The sequence below is a fragment of the Protopterus annectens genome, chromosome 5.part0 (assembly GCF_019279795.1).
Source record: "Protopterus annectens isolate FY-2018-M chromosome 5.part0, PAN1.0, whole genome shotgun sequence".
Classification (NCBI taxonomy): domain Eukaryota; kingdom Metazoa; phylum Chordata; order Ceratodontiformes; family Protopteridae; genus Protopterus; species Protopterus annectens.
Genome location: NC_056735.1, coordinates 28,238,681 through 28,254,095, shown reverse-complemented (window position 1 = coordinate 28,254,095; position 15,415 = coordinate 28,238,681).

Here is a 15,415-nt window from a genome sequence, read left to right as displayed (position 1 = left end):
ACCCCCACTTAGGCATCATTGACAAACTCACCCAGCTATGTAATTATTTATATGTAGAAGGTAATAGACTTTTTCACCACATTATTACTGGCTTCAACCCTAATAATAGTCATTTTGAACCAGTGAGGCCTCCACAACAGTCAGTGGTTTTTCCAGCTTTAAGTAATTGGTTACAAAAATTATTTGAGTTTGAAAGTGATATACCTGTACAAATTAATTCAGACATTAAGGCTAAGCTTAATGAATTTGACTACATACTCTTGAAATATAAGAAGCTTCAGTTAGAAAATGACTATCGTAAAGAATGTATTAAGCATAAAATAGTACCTAAAGACCTTAGAACTTGGCAATATCCCACTAGGTAAGTGGAAAATTCTCCTTTGCATTTTGACTTTCTTAAGTTATTTGACTGCTAGGGATGTGAGTTCCTGGAGCTTTTGATGAAACACAATGCTAAGGAAATTAAGAAAATTAGTTCTGAGCTTACAATTTCAGATAAGAGTATTACAGAGGATGATGGTTACTGAACTTTTAAATATGAACATTGCCACATTTTTAATAGTATTGAGGCCCACATGAATTTGTTACAAGCCAGTAAAATATGGAAATTAAACAGAGACATTAATGAATATGTGAATGGATTTGCATATCCTAACCATGGAGTTTTAAATGATTTGGTAATAGTGCGCATAAGACAATTAACCCAAAGCACTATCAAGTGAATCCAACTATGGACCATGACAATGTGAATGGTGATAGCAATGAATTTGGAGGAATTAGTTGTTAACTTTTCCAGTTCACCTCTACCCCCACCACCCCATCTACCCTTGCCTGGGGGATGTGAAAGAATTAGAGATAAAATAAATGGTGGGGGGGGTTACGTACAAGGACAGGAGTAGGGTTTTCATGTATCCCCAGGGTTGAACCCATGGAGGTCACAAGCAGTGGCCCAACCCTCATTTCAATACCAGCAGCTGGGAGGCTATCAGTGACAGAGGAAATAATGGACTTACAGGAAGTTGAGTTTAATAAGGACAATGGACTTGAGATGAAAAACTTGATTGTTGTTTTTAATGATGAAAAAAAAATAAAGTATTTAACTATTCTAGTGTGGAAATTGATGGCACAGTTGCTAATGTGTTATCTAGGGGCTTGCCATTTGTGGCCTCCTCAAAGCCTAATGTTGCTACCATTCTAACTGATTTTACGTTATTTCTCAGAAACTTGAATTGTAAGGACATGTTTGAGAATGGTATTTAAACAACAGAAGAAATGTAATATTCTGAGTACATATAATCCACCCCTATATCCATTGCACCTAACTTATGAAAAAGTTTGCAAACTGGATTTTAGGGAGCTGATTTTTAACAAGAATAGGAGACCTAAGACTGTTTATAATTTGAGTAAAGAAGAAACGGGGGTGTTGCAACTACTTAGAAGCCAGCACATTAGAGTTATGAAACTGGATAAAAGGGATGAGGTTGTAGTCATGGATGTGGCGGACTATAATGCTAAGGTTAGGTGCTTGCTTGAAACAGATACTTATGAAGAAGTATGTTTAAATGAAGTAAATGGTGCTAATAGGAACATTTATGCTAATTTGAACAATATGTTTATTGATATCCAGACTAGTATTGAATTATTTAATTATTTTTACCTTAGTAACCCCACTATACCAGTTATCTTTGGGGTACCTAAAATACATACAAACTTGTATGATCCACCTTTATGCCCCATAGTTGATGGAAGAAACTCCATTACATCAGGATGTGCAAAGTACTTAGATACTAAAGTGAAGCAATATTTGGTGGATGAAGAAAGAATTTGTAGAGATTCATAGGATTTCTTAGGTAAGATTGACAGCATTCATTTTGATTCTAATGACATTTTGGTCACCGTAGATGCGAAGGATTTATATAGTGTAATATCTCAAGCATTGGGTGCCCAATGGGTAAGTGATTATTTGGAAGCTAAACAAGAACAGGTTAACTTAATAGAAGACCTATTGGAGTTGGTATTAAATAATAATTTCATTGCCTTTAAGAATAAATATTACTTGCAAAAGAAAGGAGTGGTGATAGGTTCCCCTTGTAGTGTGGGTTTCGCAAATATTGTAATGGCACAATGAGAATGTAAGTTTTAGATGGGTCCCAGTTTTATAATTGCTTATGGTTATATACCCATTTTTTGATGACATTTGTATCATCTGGAAGCATACCAAGGAGGAATTGGATAATTTTTTGTATCTTATATTAATCATACAACTGGCTTTTTGAGATTCTACCATGAAATGGAGCAAGACAAAATACCTTATTTAGATGTTCCGTTAGTTAAGGATACCTGTAACAAGAGGTGTGTTTCTCGAATCCATGAAAAAAGTACCTACTCTAATAGTTTTTTACACTTTTCTAGTTCCCAACCCCACCATCAAAAAAGAGCCATGGTCAAAGGCCGTTAGTCTAAGTGGCTAGAATAGTATCATTAAAGGATGATTTTTTTGTGGAATGTCCTACAATGGTGGGGATGTTTGAGACTAGAAGTTATCCCAAGTTATTAGTAAGAGGGAATGTGGGTATTTTATACATATCGTAGGAGCAGATAGAAATGGAGTGGTATCTCCTCCAAATATTGAACCCAGTAGTATGAGACTACTTCCATCACCTGGTACAGGTATGGGGGGTATTGTATATGATTACCTCCATCATCTGGTGGAGGTGTGGAGGGTATTGCTGAAAAAGTGGTGAGCAGGGTTGAGAATAGTTACAAAACCAGTTTTATTACAACGTATTTTAGTGGTATCCAGACCTTGGAATGGATTCTTAATAAGAACATTTTAATGGAGAGTAATTTATTCTGAGTTAAAATAGGGGAACAACATGTTGTGGTTTGTTGCAGAGGGAAACATTTGAAATGTATTTTGGAGAGGATGAAATATGTTGTAAGTAAAAGTAAATGTTAAGGGCATGAACAAATGTGGTAGTTGTCATTTCTGTAAATGTGTTAAGGAAGGAAAAGACTTTTCAGTCTGTGGTAACTAGTTTAAGATATTTGGAAATTTTAATTGTGACTCTAAGGAGGTAGTCTGTTTGGCTCAATGTGAAGTGTGCCCCTGTTTTTATGGGGGGAAGATGGACTGCAAAGTGAGAGAATGTATTTATGATCTTGAGTAAAATATCAAAAAATGCATCTTGACAAATGCCCTTGCTAAACATGTTTGTGATTTTCCAGGACGCCATTTTAAGTATGTAGTTATTGACCATGTCAGTTTAGTGTATGAGGTGGACCTAGTACCCTATTATTGGAGAAGAAGGGAATGGCATGGCAAATGGTATTAGATGCTAGTAGATGGCCTGGGCTCAATGAATATATTTTTATTGCTTGTATTTTAAAGCTTAAAGTACTGAACTGATCAAGGTAATGATTGTATTTATTTTTATTTTTACTAGTTTATACTTATTAATATTTCTTATTTGTATACCATGACCTTAACAGGTATATGGCTTATATGTACATGCTTATGTGTTTTATGCAACTAGTAACCGACTAACCTGACTCTACTTATCTTCCTTTCATCTTGGAAGCTAAACAGGATTGAGGCTGGCTAGTACTTGGACAGGAGACTGGCTGGGAATGTCATTTACTGTAGGTTTAAGTATTTAATATTTTAAACATTTAAATATTTACAAATAATGAAGTACTTATTTTGCCCTATTTGTCTGCTACTTATTCTAAGGTCTGTCATTAGACATGATCTCTGAGTTTCTATATTGGTATTATGTATTTTATATACTATATTTTAGATATTTGTATATGGTGAATACTTGATAAAAGGAATGTACTACTTTAAGGAAGGGTGTGTGTGTAGATTGACCAATGGAGTTGCTTGGAGTGTATTTAAACAGGACAAACATGTGTAGGATTATCTGATGAAGTTCATAAGAAGTGAACAAAAGTGCTAATATTTTTTATGTTGTGTTTATTACAGTTCAATAAATTGTAGTTTTACCATGGATCCACCTGAGTCAGCTTTTTTGGACTTTGAAGTTGAAGTGTTCCAGTTACTCTTGAAACAGCATGTTTTCCCACCAATTTTGCTTACTGATAGTGTGTACTGTATAAATCTTGATACATTCGAAAAAGTGTGTGCTGCTTAGCATTGCAGGTACACATTAAAACAACAGCATTGGTTTGCATGATGCTAAGTGATGTGCACCTTTTGTAAATGTATACAAAAAAAACTTACAGACAATGCTATTTCACTGTGGTTTCCTTATGCTAACACTTTATTTGTATAAGCTGCAATGTCCCAGCATTTAACCACATTGCCAGATTTGCCACAAACTCTCCATACAGGACTCATCACTGTCTCAATCTCAAAAAACTAGGCTGGCTGGAATTACCTCACCTGATACAATTCTACCAACTTACAATGGCCCATAAAGCCCTATACCACCCTGACAACACTCCAATGCTCTCCTCCCTCATTAAATCATACAATAATCTGGGGAAACTGCGCTCCTCTAACAGAATGCTGATTCATACTTCCTTTTCAAATAACGTAGCTGGTGACACTATATTTTCTAATTCTGTTGGCAAAATATGGAATCTACTACCACAAAACCTTACTACCATAACATCACTCCCACTATTCAAAACTAACTTAAAACTATTTCTCACTAACCGCTGGCTATGCTCCTGCAATAAGCCTGACTAAACAGCTTATTTGACTCTTTAAGCTAACCTTCTCTGCTTATTTTCCTAACTCTGTCTCTCCAGAGTATTTATTCACCATGTCTGAGTGCATTAGGCATTTTTTTTCCTTTTCTTACATACTATTTTTCTGGTCTCATAAATTACTACCCATCTGCTTTCTCTAACTTTACTTTTTTAGCCCTCTTCAATGTCATTTGTTATTTTCTGCATGATCATAGTGTGTTTTTTATTATTATTATTTAGTGTGTGCTTTTAATATTATTATTACCACTTAGATGAATAGCTTTTAGTAGTATGTTAGCGGAGCTTTTCTCCTCGGGCCTCCACTGAAAATGGACATGTATCCAGCTGGACTAGCCCGGTCAACAAATATAAAATAAATAAATAAATAAATAAAATTATAAATAAAGCCTGCATGCCCTGGATTAAGATCCCAGGCCATCTGCACTGCAGTCTAATGCTCTACACATGTCCTCACATGTTATGTCCCCCATAGTGCATATTACATATTCTACTTAAGTAAATCAATTAATAATCATGCAATACCTGTTATTCTATCATTTACTTAAGTTTGTTAGAGCAATATTTACAACATGTCACTTTAATGATGGCCCTATATCCCCCATTGTCTATGGCTTTGTCCAGATGCATTTCTCTGCCAAGTTGACAAGTTTGTTCCTGTTATTGAATTAATATTTTTTTTCAGATTTGCTAAGTGATACTGTGTGATGTGCAGCATTGCACAAACATGCTTAATTAGGAATATTTCAGAATTAGTACTGATTGTTTAGAATACATCTGCTAATTAACTGACTCTGTGGCTTGACGGGTTAATGCACTGTTGATAAAGTCCGATGGTACTGGGTTCAAAATAGGGTGTCAGCATAACTTTTACAAGTATGTACTATATTTGTACATACATTCCTTGGAACTACTGATACTACTGCTGCTTAACATTGCTTAGCGATGGTGCTCATCACTCACCATCTCAATAATTCTTTAAAGAAAAGAAATGGAGAAGATAGGAAAGTGGTGAAATGGGGAGCAAGTGGGGGGGGGGGACAAAGTGAAGGGAACGTAGGAATGTGTATGAGGGGTGTAGGTACGAACTGTAGCTAGCCATTTCTTCAACAGTGACAACTGGGCACATGTACTCATTTTAAGTTGTATTTGGCTGTCACTTCCAGAGAGAGGGGTGTTAACAACATAATTGTGTTGTGAAGCCAATTAGACCAAATTAGGTGTGTTAAGTTGACACACCTGCGAAACGGAGATCTATGCATGGATGATATTTTTTTAGGGACAGGTGTCCTTTTTTTCTTCTTTTAAAGGAGAGAGTGTAATGTTGAGGAAGGGGCATAGGCAAGTTTGGGGCAGGCAAGTTGGGAAGGTGAGGAAGCATATGCAGACAGACAAAGCATAAAAGACAAGGGCAGAGTCAGTGAAGGACACAAGAGGGGTTGAACACCTTGGTTGGGGTGGGGGTGAAGGAATCAAGGTCCCATGGACATCTACATGGTAACAGTGTTATTCAAGTCCTCATCCATTGGACTGGTAGCACTGTTCCATCACTGCACTACTGGCTGCAGTGTCTGATGTCTGTGCCTACGGCCAGTCTGTCATACAAGGATGGACAGCATGTTCTCCATCCAGAATAGGAGTATGCCCATGGTCTGGTGCACAGTCCTCTGCACCACATCTGGCAACTCCACATGGGTGATGTATTCACTCCCTCTGCCTCTCCTCCCAGAGGGGACCACATACCTGGCCCCTGGGGCAGATCTACCTGAGGGTACAGGTAGGGCAGAGGCAGCAAAGGGGGATGCCATCAGATGACAGCCCAGAAGTGCTGTTGCTTGCTGCTGCAGCCGGTGGAGCTAGTGTAAGTGGATCACCAGGAATCATTCTACCCTGCTGTGCTATAGTAATAACATAAACAAAAAAACAAAAGCAAAACCAAAATAAAACATGAAACAAATTTAATCAAAGACTTTAAATAAAGAAAAAATCAAAACTAAAACGTGTTAAATAATATTAATATAAACTTTATGATAAATAATAAAAATGAGAAAGTATTTAACAACAACACAAGATACATAATAAACAAAACATAAGAAATAATAAAAAAATATATAATAAGGTGAAAAATGGTTAATTAAATAATATAATAATAATAATAATAAAAATAATAATAATAATAATAATAAAGAAATCATAATAAAAGTAAGTAATCCAGAAGTAACAAAAAGAAAATATGGGGTGGCATGGGAGAAAAAATGGAGAACATTAATGACTTCACGTGTTATACTAGCTTTCAAAAATAACTTTATTGTATTCTCTTATAGTCTAATTTAAATAATAACGACTGCTAAGAATTTTTTTTATTACTTCGACTATGTGTACAGTTATTACACTTGACAGCAGGCCATTGAAGCCACAGGTCTGGAGATCTGCACTTCAAATGCTATAGTGATGATTACATAACAGTACTGTATTTTTTATTGATGAAAAGTTAACACAGTATTGTAAATCAGACAAGTTTTCTATTTGGGGAGTGTGGTATTTGAACCCACAAGCAGTGTCTACTGTAATACTATACTTTTCCATTGGAATACAACATAATGCAAACACACTTTTATTTACACTTTATAGACTCATGGTCACTGTTATCTGAGAATGTGCAACTATTTCTTTGCATTTCAGATGACACCTCTTCACCTTTCAGAGCAAGATATATTCACATATTATAAAATATTGGGTGTACAATGACCCATAATTAGGAACATATTTCAAATATTGCTATTACGCACATGGATAACATAACATTTTGACAATTGTTATTTACTGACTTCAGTATAAAGTACTTTCCAGACAACCATGAATCCTACAATGACCAGAGCAAAGCAGTGATTCTTAAATCTGGGTTTTCAGCAGAAAGAGTAGTATTGAAACTATGTCACAGTGTAATGCATGCATACTTGATTTTACTGTTCAGATATGCATTTCCAAATTCCTAAAACTGCATGATATAGCAACTAATCCATCCATAACTGTTAAGGTTGCAATAACAGTGCATTATATAATTATTGTTACTTACTACATGCTTATCTCATCCTTGCTAATTGCCTAACATGGGGTTTCACATTTGAGGCTCTTTCTTCTGCAGCTGTGGAAAAAGGGAAAAGAAAAAACAGTTATGAATACCAGTGTTTACCATAGTCAGCTTAAGTGTTTGCAGGTAGTGCATGTAAATCATACTTACACATCATGGGTTTTTCTCCACCTTGCAATCCTGATCCACTGATCAAGGGTATCCCTCTTTCTCCTACAGAGGTCATCATAGTAGTGACAAGATTGCTCACCGGTGTGGGAGATACCAGGTGCACTAGTAAGAACCCTTGCCAAACTATACCAGGCTTTGGATTTGTATTGGAAGTCAATATAGTCTTCCTACAACAGGCATGGGCCATGATCCTGAACCAGGAGCCTAATAAAAACCTTGGACTCCAAGACGCCCCAGAGCTGTGCTCCAGATCACTCACCCTCACCAACACCAGCCATTGCTGTATAAGTTATATCTCAATGTATAAAGTGCAGTTCTTGGTAATTCCCATTTAAATACCATGTTTTCCTGTGAATTGCACTTACTGAGAGTGTGCACTGTCTGGATTTTGATACAGCTGAAAAAGGTACACGCTGCTTATCATTGCACAAACCTATATCTGCGCGATGATAAGCGGCATGCACTTTTTTCAAATATATCAGCAAAAACAATCAACCAATACAATTTCACAGTTATTTCCTTATAATACCACTATATCTGATAAACTGCAATGTTACACCATGATAACAAAAGTTTGTATACCCTGGAGTAAAACCTAGGACCATCTGCACTCTAGACCAATACTTAACACATGTCGCAATAGGGGCAGTTAAATAATCAGTGTATTTGAGTAGTTATTCTTAACTTCATGGTATGAGCATAGCTCATCGCTGCTTACTGAGTTTGCCCAATGCACAGCATTGTTCATTAATATTAATAGAAAGCATCCAGTTTCTATTTTTGGATATCTGGGTCATGTCTGATACACTGGTGGTCTCACTGTGCAAACACAGTAGGCATCACCAAGAGCCAAGGCACATCATGCAAATATGGGGAGAAACAAAACAAAACAAAAAAAAATAAAAAATATATAAAAAGGGAGAAAAGCCAGAATATACAGATATAACTACTTCTGACAGATATTACAGGGCTTGGCTAATATTTGTGTGGTGTTCCTTATAAAATTTGTGATTTTGAGATAATCATTTGGGATGGATATAAATAAATATGGCAGACATTTTCGTTTTGGGCTTTATACTGTTTAGAAGATGCATGATGGGCATGGACCGTCGGTGCTGTCATGTACATGGATTCATTGTCTGTGTTCTTCTGTGAGGTTTCATGGCCTACATGGAAATGAACTGCAGCCACAAATGCAGAAGCAGTGTGGTAAATACAGTAAAAAAGTAAAACAAAACTATTTGTTATTGCACAAGAAACAGTCACTTTAATAAGATAAAATCACCTGAGACTTAGCGCTTTCAACTTTTAAAATCCAGGCATCATCAGAGTCAAATAAAAAATCACAGCGGTCACATTAATAGAAATTACAGACTGACATCATTTCCTGTAACATCATGCATTCATGAATAATGTACTAGTCCATGAATGACATCAGTGTTGTTAGAATTGCTGCAATAACAGAATAAAATACTAAGTGATAAAACCATGTATATGTTGTTAAATATTGTTAAAAATATTTTTAAAAAAATGTTCTACTTAAAACCTGTTTACATTCACTCAGGCTAATAAAAGCCCATATTTAAACCTGTTTTGCACTTTTTTTCAAGGTACTCGACATGGAAATTGTACCATTAATTCTGGGTTTCACTCTGGCATTAAGTCTTAATTGCCATTCAGTTTCCTTGATCTGCAGATCAAGTTCAACATCACCCCCCCCCGTACTGGCCCAAACTCTTTCAATAGCAAAAAATAGGAACTTTTTGAAATTTGTACACTCTGTACTATGTGTGTAAAGGGAGCATTTCTAATGTCCCTGTTGTGTTGTATAATCCTGTCATGCAATTTCCTGGTGGTCTTGCCTATATAGAATGAAGGGCAGGAAATACAGGTGGCAATATAGACAACATTTTTAGTGTTACAATTACAGCGCCCTGGTCACTAACTTCCTACCATAAGAGTCAATCTGGACATAGGGTCCATCATTAATAAATCTACAGCTTGAACAGAAGCCACATTTATGCATCCTGGAGACATAATTGTCCTTTTTAGTGTCCGTGTCCCTCTCCAAAATTTCTTTAATATTTTTCCCTTTACTGAAAACAGTCTTAGGCTTTAACCCTAATTAGTTTTTCAGGTCATCACCTAATAAGGCTCCCCAAATTTTCTTCATGCTCCTCTTTAAATGTGAGGCATCTTGATTAAATGGTAAAATCATAACATCATTTTTGAAGCCTTCATCATGATTTGCATTAATATTACTGTGACCCCTCTTAGGATGGGTAGAAACCTGGTTGCATGGTTCCTGGTTACTTCTTTCTTAGTTGACATTAAAAGCTTAATAGGATACCCCCTATCCTTCAACATTCTAATCAACTTAAACACTTCTTCAGAAAACTTCTTGTCATCACTGATCAACTTGGACATCCTGACCATCTATCCCTTGACTATGCTCCTATGCTGGTGTTCAGGATGACAACTGTCAAAATGCAATAATGTATTGCAGCAATTCTAACAATACTGATGTCATTCATAGACTAGTACATTATTCATGAATGCATGATGTTCCAGGATATTATGTCAGCCTGTAATTTCTATTAATGTGACCGCTGTAATTTTTTATTTGACTCTGATGATGCCTGGATATTAAAAGGTGAAAGCGAGTCTCTGGTGATTTTATCTTATTAAAGTGACTGTTTCTTGTGCAATAACACGTTAGTTTGTTTGTTTACTTTTTCATGGCCAACATGACTGTGATGCTCTGCGAAACATCACTATGTATGATACGTATCATGAATATGCATTGCACACTGCCAAAAACTCTCTGCAGCTGTGTACATGGATACACTCTGTGTAGGCTTTACATGGAGCCTACACAAAGTTTATTGAACCCTGGGAATTGTGGTAATTCAAGCCAATTAAGAGAGTGTAGAGCTTTACAGTGGTGGGTAAAATATTAGGCAAATTCTGGTATTTTATGACTTTGTATATCTCTGTATGTAAGACACTGTAGTCACTGAGCATAGCAATTTCAATGATCAATGCTACTTTTTTCTTCTTTTCATGGAATACTTGATCTGGTTTTCTCACATCCATTTTTAAACTGTTGGTAATGGGTGATCCCATGTGACATAAACTTCATCATTTTCTATAATGCTTTGTGGCTCATGTTTCCAGTGCTTTTCAGTTTCTTCAGTATTATAATGCTTGCACAATCCCCAATGCAACAGTCTTGCCACATTACTAGGCCTTTAAGGATACAGTCCTTCTACCATTAGTATATCACAACCAGCAATAAGATGTGCAACTGTTTCTAATTGTGTTTTACAAAACCTACATTTGTCTGTTTCTCCCACTTGTTCAATGGACTTTGTAAACCAATGTATATGTAATCCACTAACTTGGGCCACCAGTATTAACCTTTCATCCTTTGATTTAAATTCACCTTTCCTAAACCATTCCTGCATTTGTTCCTGATCAATGTGAGGTTGTTCAAAGAATTTTCTATACTTGCAACTATATTTATGCATTTTACACATTCCTTGCCTTCTCATCTGATCCTTCACCTTATAGTCTTCCTTTTTTTGGTGCATTCAGCTGTTGCTTGATTTTAATCTACTTCTGGGAAGTGGTCTTAAATTTATTCTCCTCATGTTTCAAAACTTTCACTATATTTGGGTCTTGTAAGGTCAGCATATATGTACGTAGTCCCATGATTGCAGATCTATACATGTATTCAGTTTTGAGGAGACCTCCTTATGGAATATATAGTCTTGGTATTTACTGATTTTTGTAAATCATTTGATGAGCATGAAGCAACTTAATTGTTTTCCTGTCCAACTTATCCAGTTCTTTTGGGATCAGTCAATCACTCCAAAACTGTATGTTAGGACAGGAGGAGCAAATTGGTTTATAGCTTGGACTCTGTGGACATTCCGATTGTTGAATATACCTGGAGCACTGTACTCAACGACAGGTCTGATGAATGCTGAGTACAGTGGAACAAATAATTCCTTAGAACTAAATGCCATACCTTTGTTTATAACTTGCACAACATAAAATGATTTTGTCACTGCTGTAGGCACATAATGGTCAAAGGCTAGATTACTGTCTATGTACATCCCCAATTCCCTGACTACTGGGTGAGATCTTAGGGGTACATTGTCAAAATGATAGTTACTAGGGGTCGATGACTTCCCAAAGCATACTGTTATGCTTTTGCTGGCATTTGGTTTCAGTCCATTGCTCTGACATCAGTCATTTGTCTGTGTCAGTCTGTCTGGTGAATGTTTATGTCAGTGGGCAATCCAATGACAGGTCCTAATTTGCAATCATCTGCAAATTTAGTTAGCCAGAGGTCATTGACATTGGCCTTGACATCCGAGAAGTAAATGTCAAAAAGGAGCAGATCCCTGAGAGACTCCTCTTGTGACTACCTTGTTTATAGAGGTGGACTTCCTAGTTCTAACTTTCTGGGTCCTGTCTGTGAACCAGCTGGCTATCCATTGGGTGATGTAAGGGTTTGTACTTAACTTCTTAAATTTATCAAAAATGCCAGAGTGGGGTATTGTTTCAAACACTTTGGCGAGGTCAAATGTAAACCATTTTGCCCTCATCCATTGCTTTGGTGACCATCTGAAAGAATCCCACCAGGCAGAATAGGTATGACCTCCCCTTGATAAAACCAAATTGGGGTGGGTCCAGTGTCTGAAGGTTTCCTATGTCATTATTGATCATTTCCATGGTTTTGCATATGAGACTAGTGAGACTTATGGGTCTGTAGTTTCCAAGATCTGTAGATGGCTCACCTGTGTGCAGAGGGATGACTGTTGCTGTTTTCCATTCATGAGACATGAAGCCTGTTTGTAGGCTACATTTAAATAGTAATTTAAAGACAGGGGTCCAGGGAAGTAAATAGTGTGGGAAGAAATAGCCAGGGAATTGTTATGGCTAGGCTTGTACAGGCCCTAGGACTGATAGCCTGGTACCAACCTATGAACCTATTCCAGAGGGTCTGATAGGTCATGTTTCATGTTATTTAGAAGGCATCATCCTGAGATATTGTCTGGGCCCATTGTTGCAGTGTTCTTGGCCTTAGAGAGAGCATTAAGGGCCTGTTACCTAGTGATAGCAGGGGGAGTTATATGTGGTAAAGGGTAACATTGGAGCTGTATTTGTCAGCCAGTGGGTTTGCTGTATATTCTCACTCAGTATAGGTAGCTCTATTTACAATGAGCTCTGCACACAATTATGTATTACCTTTGAGATTTCAGACATAATTACTTTTCACAAGGTGTACACCTCAGACGTTTTGAGGTTGTGGACATAATTACTTTTCCCAGTGTGTACATCTCACCCTTTGAGGTTGCAGACATAATTACTTTTCTCATTGTGTACACCTCAGCCTTTGAGCTTGCTGACTTAATTACTTTTCCCAATGTGTACACCTCAACCTTTGAGATTGCAGACATAAGTACTTTTTCCAGTGTGTATACCTTAACCTTTGAGGCTGCAAATATAATTACTTTTCCAAATGTGTACACCTCAGCCTTTGAGACTTCAGACATAATTACTTTTCCCAATGTGTACACTTCAGCCTTTGAAGTTGCAGACATAATTACTTTCCCCAGTGTGTACACCTCATCTTTTGAGGCTGCAAATATAATTACTTTTCCAAATGTGTACACCTCAGCCTTTGAGACTTCAGACATAATTACTTTTCCCAATGTGTACACTTCAGCCTTTGAAGTTGCAGACATAATTACTTTCCCCAGTGTGTACACCTCATCTTTTGAGGTTGTGGACATAATTACTTTTCCCAATGTGTACACCTCAGCCTGTGAGGTTGTGGACATAATTAATTTTCTCAATGTGTACACCTCACATTTTGAGGTTGCAGACATAATTCATTTTTTCATTGTGTACAGCTCAGCCTTTAAGATCTCAGACATAATTACTTTTCCCAATGTGTCCACCTCAGAAGTTTTGAAGTTACAGACATAATTGATTTTCTCAGTGTGTACACCTTAGCCTTTGAGATTGCAGACATAATTACTTTTCCCAATATGTACACCTCAGAAGGTTTGAGGTTGTAGACATAATTACTTTTCCGAATGTGTACAACTCAGAAGTTTTTATATTGAAAGCACTTACACTTTGTTAATCTGTGTTTCTGTGGCCTGGCTAAATGATCCACTGTAAGTTCCCATTTTATGACTTTTCTTATCTTATTTTGTGTTTATTAAATTGCCGGCCAATTGTAGCAAATTGCTGACATTTCCTTATAATTAGTGTATTCGTGTCATCCCAGTTCCTATCCCATATACAGAAATCATTCACAAATTTACACATTTTCATATTTCTAACAGAGATATAAATATCCTCATTATCTCCATCTGTAAATAAAATCCCTTATTGTTAGTCCCACTGGAATAGTAAGCAACAAGTCTACTAACCGGTATCAAACTCAGGTTTACCAAAACCCAACTTTACAATCACACGTTATCTCAGCTGCAGCATTGGCAGTTTTATTTAGCAAAGCAGCCATACCCCTTACACCTCTATATGAGGGCTCTGCATCTACTCTCCTCATCTACTAATTGTATGCCATCTCAGAGAAAACAGAACGAGCTGAATGTCCTTTTCTCTGAGTTGATGCAGCCTTGGAATTAGTAAGTTTTGAGATCAGGGTTGTGGGTCAGAGCTCCAGATCACCCCCACCCCTTGCACATCTAGCATGCATCTGTATAATTGTTCATAGTGGACTGTGAGAGGTAAAATGAACTTTAGAACTTGAGAACGTGATACTGCACCCTAAATTAGAGTGGACAATGCCTTTAGCTGCTGAAGATAATTTGTTGCCAACAGACATTCCCCAGTATAGCCATTTAGCATACAAACCAGTATATGTTGCTCTATGTGTTGTCCCAAAGCATTATCAAAATCCATGGAAACTCTCATTTCAGTATAATTAAAATGGCTGCCCTGAGAGTTTCACTTCCAACCACTCTCATCATTTTTGAATCCCTCCAGTACCTAATGGCAACAACCCTCTAAATAATATACATACAATTTGTATTTTCCCATTTTATTTTTGAAAACTCATGCTAAACATTGCTTTCTTTATTTCTTCCTAATCTGTCTACCATCATCTTCTTTCGGCTGTTCCCGTTAGGGGTCGCCACAGCAGATCATCTGTTTCCATTTCTTCCTGTCCTCTGCATCTTGCTCTGTCACACCAACCGCCTGCATGTCCTCTCTCACCACATCCATAAACCTTATCTTAGGGATTCCTCTTTTCCTGTTACCTGGTAGCTTCATCCTTAGCATCTTTTCACAATATATTCTGCATCCCTCCTCATCACATATCCAAACCAACATAACCTTGCCTCTCTGGCTTTGTCTCCAAACCTTCCAACC